The sequence below is a fragment of the Geotrypetes seraphini genome, chromosome 4 (assembly GCF_902459505.1).
Source record: "Geotrypetes seraphini chromosome 4, aGeoSer1.1, whole genome shotgun sequence".
NCBI classification, from domain to species: Eukaryota; Metazoa; Chordata; class Amphibia; order Gymnophiona; family Dermophiidae; genus Geotrypetes; species Geotrypetes seraphini.
In genome coordinates, this window is record NC_047087.1 from 131167241 (window position 1) to 131179301 (window position 12061).

A 12061-nucleotide genomic window follows, 5' to 3' on the forward strand; every position below is an offset into this window, starting at 1 on the left:
GAGATCTCTCAGGAAAGAGACTTGGGAGTTCTGATCGACAAGACTATGAAGCCATCTGCGCAATGTGCAGCAGTGGCAAAAAAGGGCGAACAGAATGCTAGGAATGATAAAGAAGGGGATCACGAACAGATCAGAGAAGGTTATCATGGTGCGCCCTCACCTGGAATACTGCATCCAGTACTGGTCGCCATACATGAAGAAGGACACGGTACTACTCAAAAGGGTCCAGAGAAGAGCGACTAAAATGGTTAAGGGGCTGGAGGAGTTGCCATACAGTAAGAGATTAGAGAAACTGGGCCTCTTCTCCCTTGAAAAGAGGAGACATGATCGAAACATTCAAAATACTGAAGGGAATAGACTTAGTAGATAAAGACAGACTGTTCACACTCTCCAAGGTAGGAAGAACGAGAGGGAACTTTCTAAAGTTGAAAGGGGATAAATTCCATATGAACGTAAGGAAGTTCTTCTTCACCCAGAGAGTGGTGGAGAGCTGGAATGCTCTTCCAGGGTCTGTTGTAGGGGAAAACACCCTCCAGGGTTTCAAGACTAAGCTGGACAAATTCCTGCTAAACCGGGACGTACACAGGTGAGGCTGGACTCATTTTAGAGCACTGGTCTTTGACCTGGGAGCCGCCGTGTGAGTGGACTGCTGGGCACAATGGACCACTGACCCAGCAGCGGCAATTCTTATATTCTCATGTCTACATTATAAGGTGTACAGGGACAGGTGGAAGAGGGAAGATATGATAGAGATGTTTAAATACCTATGTGGCATAAATGTGCATATCTCTCTCAATTGAAAGGAGACTCTAGAGTGAGAGGGCATAGTATGAGGTTAAGAGATGATTGGCTCAGATGTAATATAAGGAAATACTTTTTTACAGAAAGGGTGGTGGATGCATGGAATAGTCTCCCAGTAGAGGTGGTGGAGGCCAAGACTATCTGAATTCAAGAAAGCATGGGCCAGGCATGTGGGATCTCGGAGAAGAGATAGTGGATGCTGCAGATGGGCAAACTGAGTGTCATCTGCACAAACATAGGCTGAAATTCTGGTAGATTGAATTAGGAAGGCCAAAGGGCTCAAGAAAATATTAAAAAGTGTTCAAAGAATTGAACCATGGGAACACAACATTTTAGCTCTCATTTCTTTAAAGTGGAAGTGGAAGTGAAAACCTGAAAAGAATGGTGAGTAAGGTGAAGAAAACCAGGAGAGTACTCAACCAGACTTGATAGGTTAAGTATTAGTTGGTGGTCAAGCAAATCAAATGCTGCCGAGAGATCGAGAGAGACAACTAAGATGATCCTGTGTTTGTCTGGAAAGGAAGTTCACTTGAGAGCTACAAAGACAGTTTCAGTGCTGTAGTGCGATTGCAATCCTAATTGCCTTGGGTGTAGGGCTAATAATTTCTCAGAGTAAGATGATAATTGAGTAGATAATTTTCTCTAGAATTTTGAACATGAAACAAGTTTGAAACTGGCCAATAATTACTGGGGTTGAAGGGACATGAATTGGTTGGGGTTTTTTTTGTTTTTTTTAAGAATAGGATGGGCAATAGCCATTTTCCATAAGACAGGAAAGCAACCAGTCTCCAGACTGCAATTTATTATATTTAGAAGATTGGGTAGTAAATTTAAATTCAATGCTTTAACCAGGATGAAGGGAATAGATCAAATTGAGCAGTAGGCAATCTTTGTAGTATTCAGAGTTTTAGTTAAACAGATCAATGATTGGGTTTGGAAGGAAGTCAGGTGAGTCAGGTCAGCATCATTGGTGGAAGGTAAAACCATTTGGATTACATCTGGACTATTAGGTGAATAACTTATAAAAATATATTTGAAATGTCAAAAATATTACATCCTTTGAATTTATCTTAATAAGAATCTGGGTGCCCTCTCCACACTAAACTTTGGCCAGAAGCTAGGTGGAGTCTCAATACATCATTTGATTCTTATCTTTTCTCTTAATACTGGACACACTGTCATTATCACTGCAGGGGCTTTTCCAGAGGATTGCTGTCTGGGGAGGTCTCTACCCCCCCCCCCCCCCCCATCACTTCTGCTAGCTTTTTACTCCCCATTCTGTCCCCTTGAGCCACCCAGCAATCAACAGAAATCATTTGCTTCGTCCGTCTCTGGCCATGCCCTTCGCAGGACAATGGAAACGCAAATAAGGACTCTCTCTCGCTTTGTGCCCCTGGCACGTCTCACACACACTTGCAGAGTGTTGACAGAAAGCAAACAAACACCCAAATATAAAAATAAAAACCAAAAATATTACATTGTATATTCCAAAGCAAATAACTTTTTATCCTAGTAATAAGTATTATAGCAGCATTTGTCAAATCAGAACTAAATCCGTTTGGACATAAACAATTTAGAGAAAAAACCTCACACAAACAGTGCTGGCATCTGTAAGCATGGTGCAGTTTCTCTAAAGAGACTGCCAGAGCATGGGGGTTTTTATACAGAAAGTATCTCTTTCTCAGATTCTTCCGCTGGCTGGGAATATGTATCACCCTATTGGATAATCCAAATGCATATCTAACTCCCTCTTCTAGTCCACGCCTCCATTCTTCCCTGGGGGGCCCTGGACAGGCATAGTGCCTAGAATTTTCTTCTTCTTCTTGAAATTTCCATTCTTCACACGGGTACAGCAGGACCTCAGCGCATTAGCCTGGCATCACGTTATCAGTTCCTCCTGGATGGAGTGTCTCACTGACTTGCATTTTTGTTTCCTTTCAGCACTGTTCATTGTCTTTCCAGCACTGGCAGTGGCCTTGTGAATTTTCACAGCAAGAAATCTACACACTCACATGCCACACATTAGTATCTCAGCATCTGAGGTGATGAGGACTGTGTATGAACCATATTGCTGCAGGGAGTATGAGATGTAAAGGATAAATGGTCACTAGGGTATGGACTTGAATAAGCGGGTCAGTAGAGTGACAGTATAATTACAATTATACTTAGGGGTCAGAAGACTTAAGAGGGTGGGTAAATAGTGTGGGCAGACTTGATGGGCTGTAGCCCTTATCTGCCGTCATCTTTCTATGCTTCTAAATGCTGAAAATAGGCGCTCAGGGGTCCCACAAGGAGTTCAGTCATTAGCTTATAATATTCAGGACCAAACACATCAGGGCCCGGGGACTTGGCCAATGTCAGTTTCTTAATCCCCAAGCGAATTGCCTCCGGTAAAATAGGAGCATTCAGCATCTTTGCCTGCTCCACAGTAAGCCGCGGAATAGGAAAGCCCCTAAAATTATCCCGCTCTTCATTAGAAAAGTCCCTTTCTGCATACAGAATGCGATAAAAGTCCATGAATTGGTCTCAAATTTGAGATTCCCAGGTAAAGCAAACTCCCTGAGTATTTTTCACAAGCCAGGAAGATGTTTTTTCCAGTGCGGGCGCACCAGGTGGGCGAGGAGCTTGCCCGCTTTACTACCCCACCGGTACAATTTAAATTTCTGGAAACAAATATCTTGCCTCACTTTCAGATCTAAGATAGCATTATTCTGGGTATGAATGGATTTAATTTGTTGAAGCTCAGGAGCTGCCAAGCGCGTCTTATGGATCTTTTGTAAAGCGGTCAATTGAACCAACAGATCTAGAAAGGAAACTACGAAGCGATGAGGGTAATGATAAGGAAGAAACTTAGGAACATCTCAAAGAAATGGCAGACTGTAGAGCAAGCCTGATCTTTATTCAAGGACACAGTGAGCAAAACGCAAAATCTCTATATCCCCAGATTCAGAAAAGGGTGCAAAAAGAGCCGAACAAAAGACCTGGCATGGATAACTAAAGAAGTGAAGAAAGCGATAGGTGATAAGAACTCATTCAAGAAATGGAAAAAGGGCAAAACCGAGGAGCACTGGAAAGAACACAGGAAGTATTAAAAAGAATATCACCTTGTGGTTAGAAAAGCCAAAAGAGAATATGGAGAGGCTAGCCAGGGAAGCACGAAATTTCACACCGTTCTTCAGATATGTTAAAGGAAAACAGCTGGCTAGGGAGGAGGTGGGACCGCTAGATGATGGAGATAGGAAGGGAGTGGTGAAGGAGGAGAAAGAAGTGGCGGAAATACTAAACATGTTCTTTTCGTCAGTATTTACAAAAGAGGACACATCCAACATACCGGAACCTGAACAAATCTTTAAAGGAGACCAAACAGAAAAATTAACATCCATGGAAGTAAGCCTTGAAGACGTACACAGGCAGATATAAAAATTAAAAACTGACAAATCACCAGGCCCAGATGGAATCCACCCTAGGGTACTGAAACAACTAAAGGAGGAAATAGCGGAACTACTACAGCAAATCTGTAATCTATCCCTGAAAACAGGCGTAATCCTGGAGGATTGGAAGATAACCAATGTTACGCCCATCTTTAAAAAGGGATCAAGAGGTGACCCGGGGAACTACAGACCGGTAAGTCTGACCTCGGTTCCAGGGAAAATGGCAGAAGCACTGATAAGATAGCATCGAGGAGCATCTAGAAAGGAATAAACTTATGACAACAATCTGCAAGGGAAGATCGTGCCTGACAAACTTATTGCACTTCTTCGAAGGAATCAACAAATGGATGGACAAAGGGGACCCCATAGTCATCGTATACTTAGACTTCCAAAAAGCCTTTGACAAGGTACCCCATAAACGCCTACTTCGGAAACTGAAGAACCATGGGGTGGAAGGAGACGTACACATATGGATCAGGAATTGGTTGGCGGGTAGGAAGCAGAGGGTAGGAGTGAAGGGCCACTACTCGGACTGGAGGAGGGTCACGAGTGGTGTTCCGCAGGGGTCGGTGCTTGGACCACTGCTATTCAATGTATTTATAAATGATCTAGAAACAGGAACGAAGTGTGAAGTAATAAAATTTGCAGACAACACCAAACTATTTAATGGTGCTAAGACTAATTAGGACTGCGAAGATTTACAAAGGGACCTGAACAAACTAAAAGAGTGGGCAACGAGATGGCAGATGAAGTTCAATGTAGAGAAATGTAAAGTCTTGCATGTAGGAAACGGAAATCCGAGGTACAACTACACGATGGGAGGGCTGGTAATGGCTGAAAGTAGCCTAGAGAAGGACTTAGGGGTACAGGTAGACAAGACAATGAAACCGTCGGCACAGTGTGCAGCGGCCTCTAAGAATGCAAACATAATGCTAGGTATTATCAAGAAATGTATTACAGCCAGAACGAAAGAAGTTATCCTGCCGTTGTATCGGCCGATGGTGCGCCCGCATCTGGAGTATTGCGTCCAATATGGCGATACTCGTGAGGGTTCAGAAAAGAGCGACGAGATTGATAAAAGGTATGGAAAACCTTTCATATGCTGAAAGATTGGAGAAACTGGGGCTCTTTTCCCTGGAAAAGCGGAGGCTTAGAGGGGACATGATAGAGAATTACAAGATCATGAAGGGCATAGAGAAAATGGAGATGGACAGATTCTTCAAACTTTCGAAGACTACAAGAACAAGAGGGCATTCGGATAAATTAAGAGGAGACAGATTCAGAACCAATGCTAGGAAGTTCTTCTTCAACCAGAGGGTGGTGGACACCTGGAATGCGCTTCCAGAGGGTGTGGTAGGACAGAGTACGGTATTGGATTTCAAGAAAGGATTAGATGTTTTCCTGAAGGAAAAGGGGATTGAAGGGTATAGAGCAGGGGTGCCCACACTTTTTGGGCTTGCGAGCTACTTTTAAAAAGACCAAGTTAAAAAGATCTACCAACAATAAAATTTTAAAAAACACAAAGCACACACACAGAGAAAATGTTAATTATCATTTGTATTCAGGGATTTTTTCAGAGGACTTTAAAATATGCAATGTCACCTCAGTAACAACTATACAAAAATAGACAAATATACCACCTCCCTTTTTACTAAACCGCGATTGTGTTTTTTAGCACAGGGAGCTGCATTGAATGCTCTGCGCTGCTCTTGATGCTCATAGACTCCCTGCGCTAAAAAACACTGTTGCGGTTTAGTAAAAGGGGGCCATGGTGCAAAATATAGACAGCAGTTATAAATTATCAAAAGGGACACATTTTGATCACTAAATTGAAAATAAAATCATTTTTCCTACCTTTGTTGTCTGGTGATTTCATGAGTCTCTGGCTACACTTTCTTCTTCTGACTGTAGAGCTAATATTTCTTCCCTTCTTTCAGCCTGCTGTATGCTTCCAGACGTTATTCCCTCTGCCAACTTTTTCTTCCTCTCTCCCTGCCCCCTCCCCTTTCTTTCTTTCTGTCTCCCTGCGCCCTTTCCATTCTTTTTTTTAAGGCTGGATGCAGGGCCTAGCATTTTTCTCTTTATCTCCCTCTTTGTCCATTTCACCTCCCATTTTGAGTCCAACAGCAGCTCTCCCTACTTATCTCCCTCCTTCCCTGATCTGTGGCCCTATGAACTTGCTATTTTTGCCATAGAGGCAGGGTTCCTCCAGGCCAGCCCTAGGGGCCTGTCATAACTTCCTGTCAGGGCCAGCAGTGCAGCCACACAGGACACAAGTAAGGCCGGGACTTCAAAACTGTGTCTTGCCCATTGCCTTCTCTGCTTGGCTGGGGTGGATGGGGTGGGGTGGGGCTCATGTCATATCGGCCACGTTTCCAGCTTGGGACGATCTTGCTTCATGTTGCTTTGTAGGCTGAAAGGTCCAAGGCCAGCTGGAGGTAGCATAGACAAAGCGTTTGTTGGATCATGGAGGGGGTGATGCTGGGCTATAGGGAGCGGGGATCGGATGTCAGGGAAAAGGAGCTGGCTCCAAGAGAGTGAAAATGGCAAAGACACAGTAAAGCTGCTGGACTGGGAGGAAGAGGCAATGCAGGATGAAATGCATTTCTGTCTCGGTCTCTTCGCTGCATTTTAGGGGGGGGGGAGTTTGACTGTGGTTTTCGGCAGGGTCTTGCTGTAGCCAGGCAAATGGCACTGAAAGTTGCAAAACAACGAGAAGGGCGGAGGCTGCGACTTCGCTGCCATCCACCAGGGATTTGAGCATCACTGACAGCCAGAGGGAGGGAGCAAGATGTGCATCGATCGGAGGCCGCACCTGTTGCCCCGATGCTCAACTCTGTGTATGTGTCCTCGAGCCGGGGCTGGAAGTCCTCGGGCAAAGACCCCCACAAGCCCAGCCCGAAGGAGGAGCTGGCTTGGGGCAACGGCGCGAACAGGGTGATGCCATATTTCCTCTCCCCGACATCATTTCTGAAGTCGGAGAGGAAGTTCCAGGCCAGCCAGGCAGCGATTGGCTGGCCCGGAACTTCCTCGCCAACTTCAGAATTGATGTCGGGTGGGGGAAGTTGGTTGGCTCTGCGCTTCTGAGTTGAGAAGGAGGCAGAACGCGAAGGCAACGCGATCGACTTGCGTTGCCTTCGCGATCTACCGGTCGATCGCGATCGACCTTTTGGGCACCCCTGGTATAGAGGATTAATATGCAGGTCCTGGGCCACCGCGTGAGTGAACTATTCGGCATGATGGACCTCTGGTCTGACCCAGCAGAGGCACCGCTTATGTTCTTATGCATCCCCTTGTTTCTTACGTTTAGAGGCTATATATTGAATTATATGACTGCGCAGCACCGCCTTGGAAGCTTCCCAGAAAATTGCTGGGTCCACGTTGGGGGTGTCATTATGGCTATCATAATCGACCCACCAGGCCCTTAAATAGGCATGAAACTCCTTATCATAATATAATGCAAGAGGAAACTGCCAGGTGCACTCCCCTCCCTGCTCCATAACTCCTAGAGCAAGAACCACCACGGAATGATCTGATAAAGGTGTTTCTTCTATAGTTTCCCTGTCCACCCGGGGGGAAAGGATATGAGACACTAAGAGATAGTCTAGTCGAGTATATAATTTATGGGGATTGGAATAGAATGTGAATTCCCTATCGAACTGATGAAAAACCGTCCCAAGTGTCAACCACCTCCAACTTCCAACACAAAAAGTTTACCTCCTTCTGATCATGGTTATGAGATACTGGCTTGGCAGGAAAACAGTCCATACTAGGGTCTGCAGTGATATTAAAATCCCTTCCCCCCACACACACATCAACTGGTAAGTTGGATATTGTGCAATAAGATCCAGTAACCCCGAGTAGAATTTGTGGTTAAATATGTTAGGAGCATAGAGATTACAAAAGAGAAAATGAAAGCCCCACAATTCACCCAATAATAGGGCATAACGGCCATCTTTATCCTGAATGACCTTGTGCACATGCAATGGCAGCTGTTTATGTACTAAAATGGCAACCTCTCTCTAGCGGCCATTGTACGTGGAATAACCCACTTCGCCTACCCAATCCCTAAACAGCTTCTCATGTTCAGGTGCAGTGAGATGAGTTTCCTGAAGATACACTATATCAATGTGATGCTGCTTAAACCATGTTAATATTTTCTTGCGCTTTACCGGTGAATGAATGCTACTGTCAATTTAATCATAACTACTAAGCAGAAAAAGCCACCAAAACACCCAAAGGATTGATATTGTGAAGTGTACCAGTGGACAGACCCCCCCACCCCCAGCTAGGTCCGTCCCCAGGAGACAGAAACTCATAATCGTACTGGTTCCCTGCAGTCATAGAAAACATAGAAACATAGAAGATGACAGCAGAAAAGGGCTACAGCCCATCAAGTCTGCCAACTCTGCTTACCCACCCCCTGTCTATGCCCTAATGACCCAATTTTCTTATCTTGACCCTCGTAGGGATCCCACATGGGTATCCCATTTATTCTTAAAGTCTGGCACGCTGTCTTCCTCGATCACCTGCACTGGAAGCTTGTTCCAATGATCAACCACTCTCTCTGTGAAGAAATACTTTCTGGTGTCGCCATGAAATTTTCTGCCCCTGAGTTTGAGCGGGTGCCCTCTTGTGGCCGAGGGTCCCTTGAGAAAGAAAATATCATCTTCCACTTCGACATGTCCCATGAGGTACTTAAATGTTTCGATCATGTCTCCCCTCTCCCTACGTTCCTCGAGAGTGTAGAGCTGCAATTTGTTCAGTCTCTCTTCATACGAGAGACCCTTGAGCCCCGAGATCATCCTGGTGGCCGTCCGCTGAACCGATTCAATTCTGCGCACATCTTTACTCTAATGTGGCCTCCAGAATTGCACACAGTACTCCAGATGAGGTCTCACCATGGCCCTGTACAACGGCATTATGACTTCAGGCTTTCGGCTGACGAAACTTCTATTGATACAACCCAATATCTGCCTTGCCTTAGATGAAGCCTTCTCCACTTGATTGGCAGTTTTCATATCTGCACTGATGATTACTCCTAAATCTCGTTCTGCTGAAGTCCTAGTTAAAGTTTCTCCGTTCAAGAAGTACGTCCTGCAATGATTTTCTGCTTCTGAGGTGCATGACCTTACATTTCTTAGCATTGAAGCCTAGCTGCCAGGTTGAGGACCAACTTTCCAATGTAAGCAGGTCCTGTGCCATATAATTCTGTAAACTGCATTCACTTACTATATTACATAGTTTGGCGTCATCGGCGAATAGTGTTATTTTACCTTGAAGCCCTTGAGTCAGATCCCCTATGAATATGTTGAAAAGGAGTGGACCCAGGACCGAGCCCTGCAGCACTCCACTAGTCACCTCCGATGTTTTAGAGAGGGTACCATTAACCACCACCCTCTGAAGTCTGCCACTCAGCCAATCTTTGACCCATGCAGATAGTGTCTCTCCTAACCCCATCGATTCCATCTTGCTTAGCAGCTTGCGGTGTGGGACACTGTCAAAAGCTTTACTGAAGTCCAGGTACACGGCGTCCAAAGACTCTCCCAAGTCCAACTTTCTTGTTACCCAGTCAAGGAAGCTGATGAGATTGGATTGGCAGGACCTACCCTTGGTGAATCCATGCTGACTGGGATCCCGAAGATTCCCTTCATTCAAGATCGTGTCCAATTTGCTTTTAATTAGTGTTTCCATGAGTTTGCACACTATTGATGTGAGACTCACCGGTCTATAATTCGCAGCCTGTGCCCTGCAACCCTTTTTATGCAGAGGAACGACATTAGCTAATTTCCAGTCCAGGGGAACTTTCCCCTTACTTAGGGAGAGATTGAATAGCTCAGCCAACGGTTTCGCCAGGACATCGCTCAATTCTCTGAGAACTCTTGGGTGCAAATTGTCTGATCCCATGGCTTTGTTCACCTTGAGTCTTGCCAGTTCACTGTAAACTTCACCTGGTGTGAACTCAAAAATTCTGAAATGGGTCTTCTGTGCTTTGTGTTGGCTTCAACTGCGGACCGTGTCCCGGTGCCTCACAGGTGAAGACTGAGCAGAAGTATTCAGTCCCTCTAGTCTCCCTTCTACCATGAAACCCACCACCCTCCTAACCAAGCTGCCCTACCTCACACAGTCCTACATGCATCCACAGCCACACCACACATACACTTCCCCCCACTAACCGTCCCCCCTCCCTCCCCAGAAGCCCTCCCCCAGGCATCCATCCCCTCCATTCCACCCTGTATTCCATGCACTCAAACCACCCGACTCCCCCCCTCCCCCAAGAGAAAACAATAGAGGAAGCCGCTCTACAAAAAGATGGTCCCCAGAAAGGCAACCTAATACCTTCTGGTCAAAGACGTGGCTACCACACCAAAACAAAAAACAAAACAACATTGTCAACAGGAGCAGTATATACCTTATTAATGTAGTACAGAATAAGCCAACCCACCCACAAGCAATACCATCAGTCCTCCTGCACCTTCCCCCACCTCCCTTAGAACAAGGTGTGCATTCCCTTCCCCAAGAGCCCCAGACCATATTCCCACTAAATCTCCCCCCCCCTACACACACACCAAAAAAATAAAAACCCAGCCCCAAAGCCCTGATCACCCATTCTTATTAACCAGTAAAAGGATCAACAAGTAGGGGTAAGGAACAACCCCCATCTCCCATTTCCCACCCCTCCAAAACCAACAGAAGATAGATAATAACAAAGCCCAAACACCGTGCTCATCCACTGCACTCGGGGAGTTTCTCAGACTAAATCAGGATGACAAAATACAGCGCTCCCCACACGATCCATGGGCTCCCCAGTGCGAACAGTCTACAGTCCAAGCAATGTCCTCCAAAAGCAGTCCAGGGCACATGGTAGGGCTTCCCTGGAAAAGGTCCCTAGTCTGCCAAAAAAGAAAAATGGGAAAGATGGAAACAAAAAGAAAGGAGGGAGAATGCAGGTAGAGAAAGAGAGAGGAAGGATTAATAAAAGTAAAGAAATAAAGATCCCCGGGCTACTGGCCCGACCTGTGAAAACCGTTAGCAGGCCCAAGGCAAACAGTGGGCTTGAGAACCAGAGTCACCAGCAAAGATAAGGGCTACCCCAGGCCCCTCATCGAAAACATGAGCCGGTCACTCAGAAAAGGCCAAAAGCTGGCCACCGTCCAGGGATGCTGGCTAATGTTTAGCGTAGGGCCCCTGTCGCTTAGCCAGGCAGGCCTTCCAGGAAGGCATGAATCTGCTCCGGCATTGTAAAGTATATCGCCCAATTCTCGTGGTGCACCCAGATCTTAGCTGGATACTGCAGGGCAAACCTGATCTGGCGCTGGTGGAGTTGGGTGCAGTAGGGTGCCATGGCTCACTGTTGCTCTGCGACCCGTGCCAAGTAATCTTGAAACATCAGGAGACGCTGGTCATCATAGGAAAGTGTAGTTTTTGTTTTATACAGGGGCATGAGCTTGGGATTCTTGGCATAATTGAGGATGCGGGCAATTACAGGTTGTGGCTGCCGGTCTCCTCGTCGCACCCCGATTCGGTGCATGCACTCAATGAGTAAGGGAAAGCCGTTAGTGTCCACACCTAGCTTCTTGGGCAACCCCATAATTACGACTGACCCCAGATCCTTGTCTAGTAAAGACTCTGGCAGCCCAATCAGACTGATATTGTTCCTGCGGCTGCGGTTTTCGATATCTTTGGCTCTCTCCTTTAACCTCCAGCATTTCTCCTCCAAAGCCTGAACACTGGCCGTCATCGCCACCGCTTGATCTTCATGGGCGGACACCCTCTCCTCCACATGCTGCTGCCTGCTTGCTTGCCGCTCCAGATTATCCTTGATGCCA

The 12061-nt window shown here is 46.0% G+C and overlaps 1 protein-coding gene across 5 annotated transcripts in view; it reads right to left on the minus strand.

Moving 5' to 3' along the window:
• Positions 1–12061, minus strand: part of TMPRSS2 (transmembrane serine protease 2) — a 236722-nt gene that overhangs the window by 24097 nt on the left and 200564 nt on the right. The gene's annotated exons all lie outside the window — the stretch shown is intronic.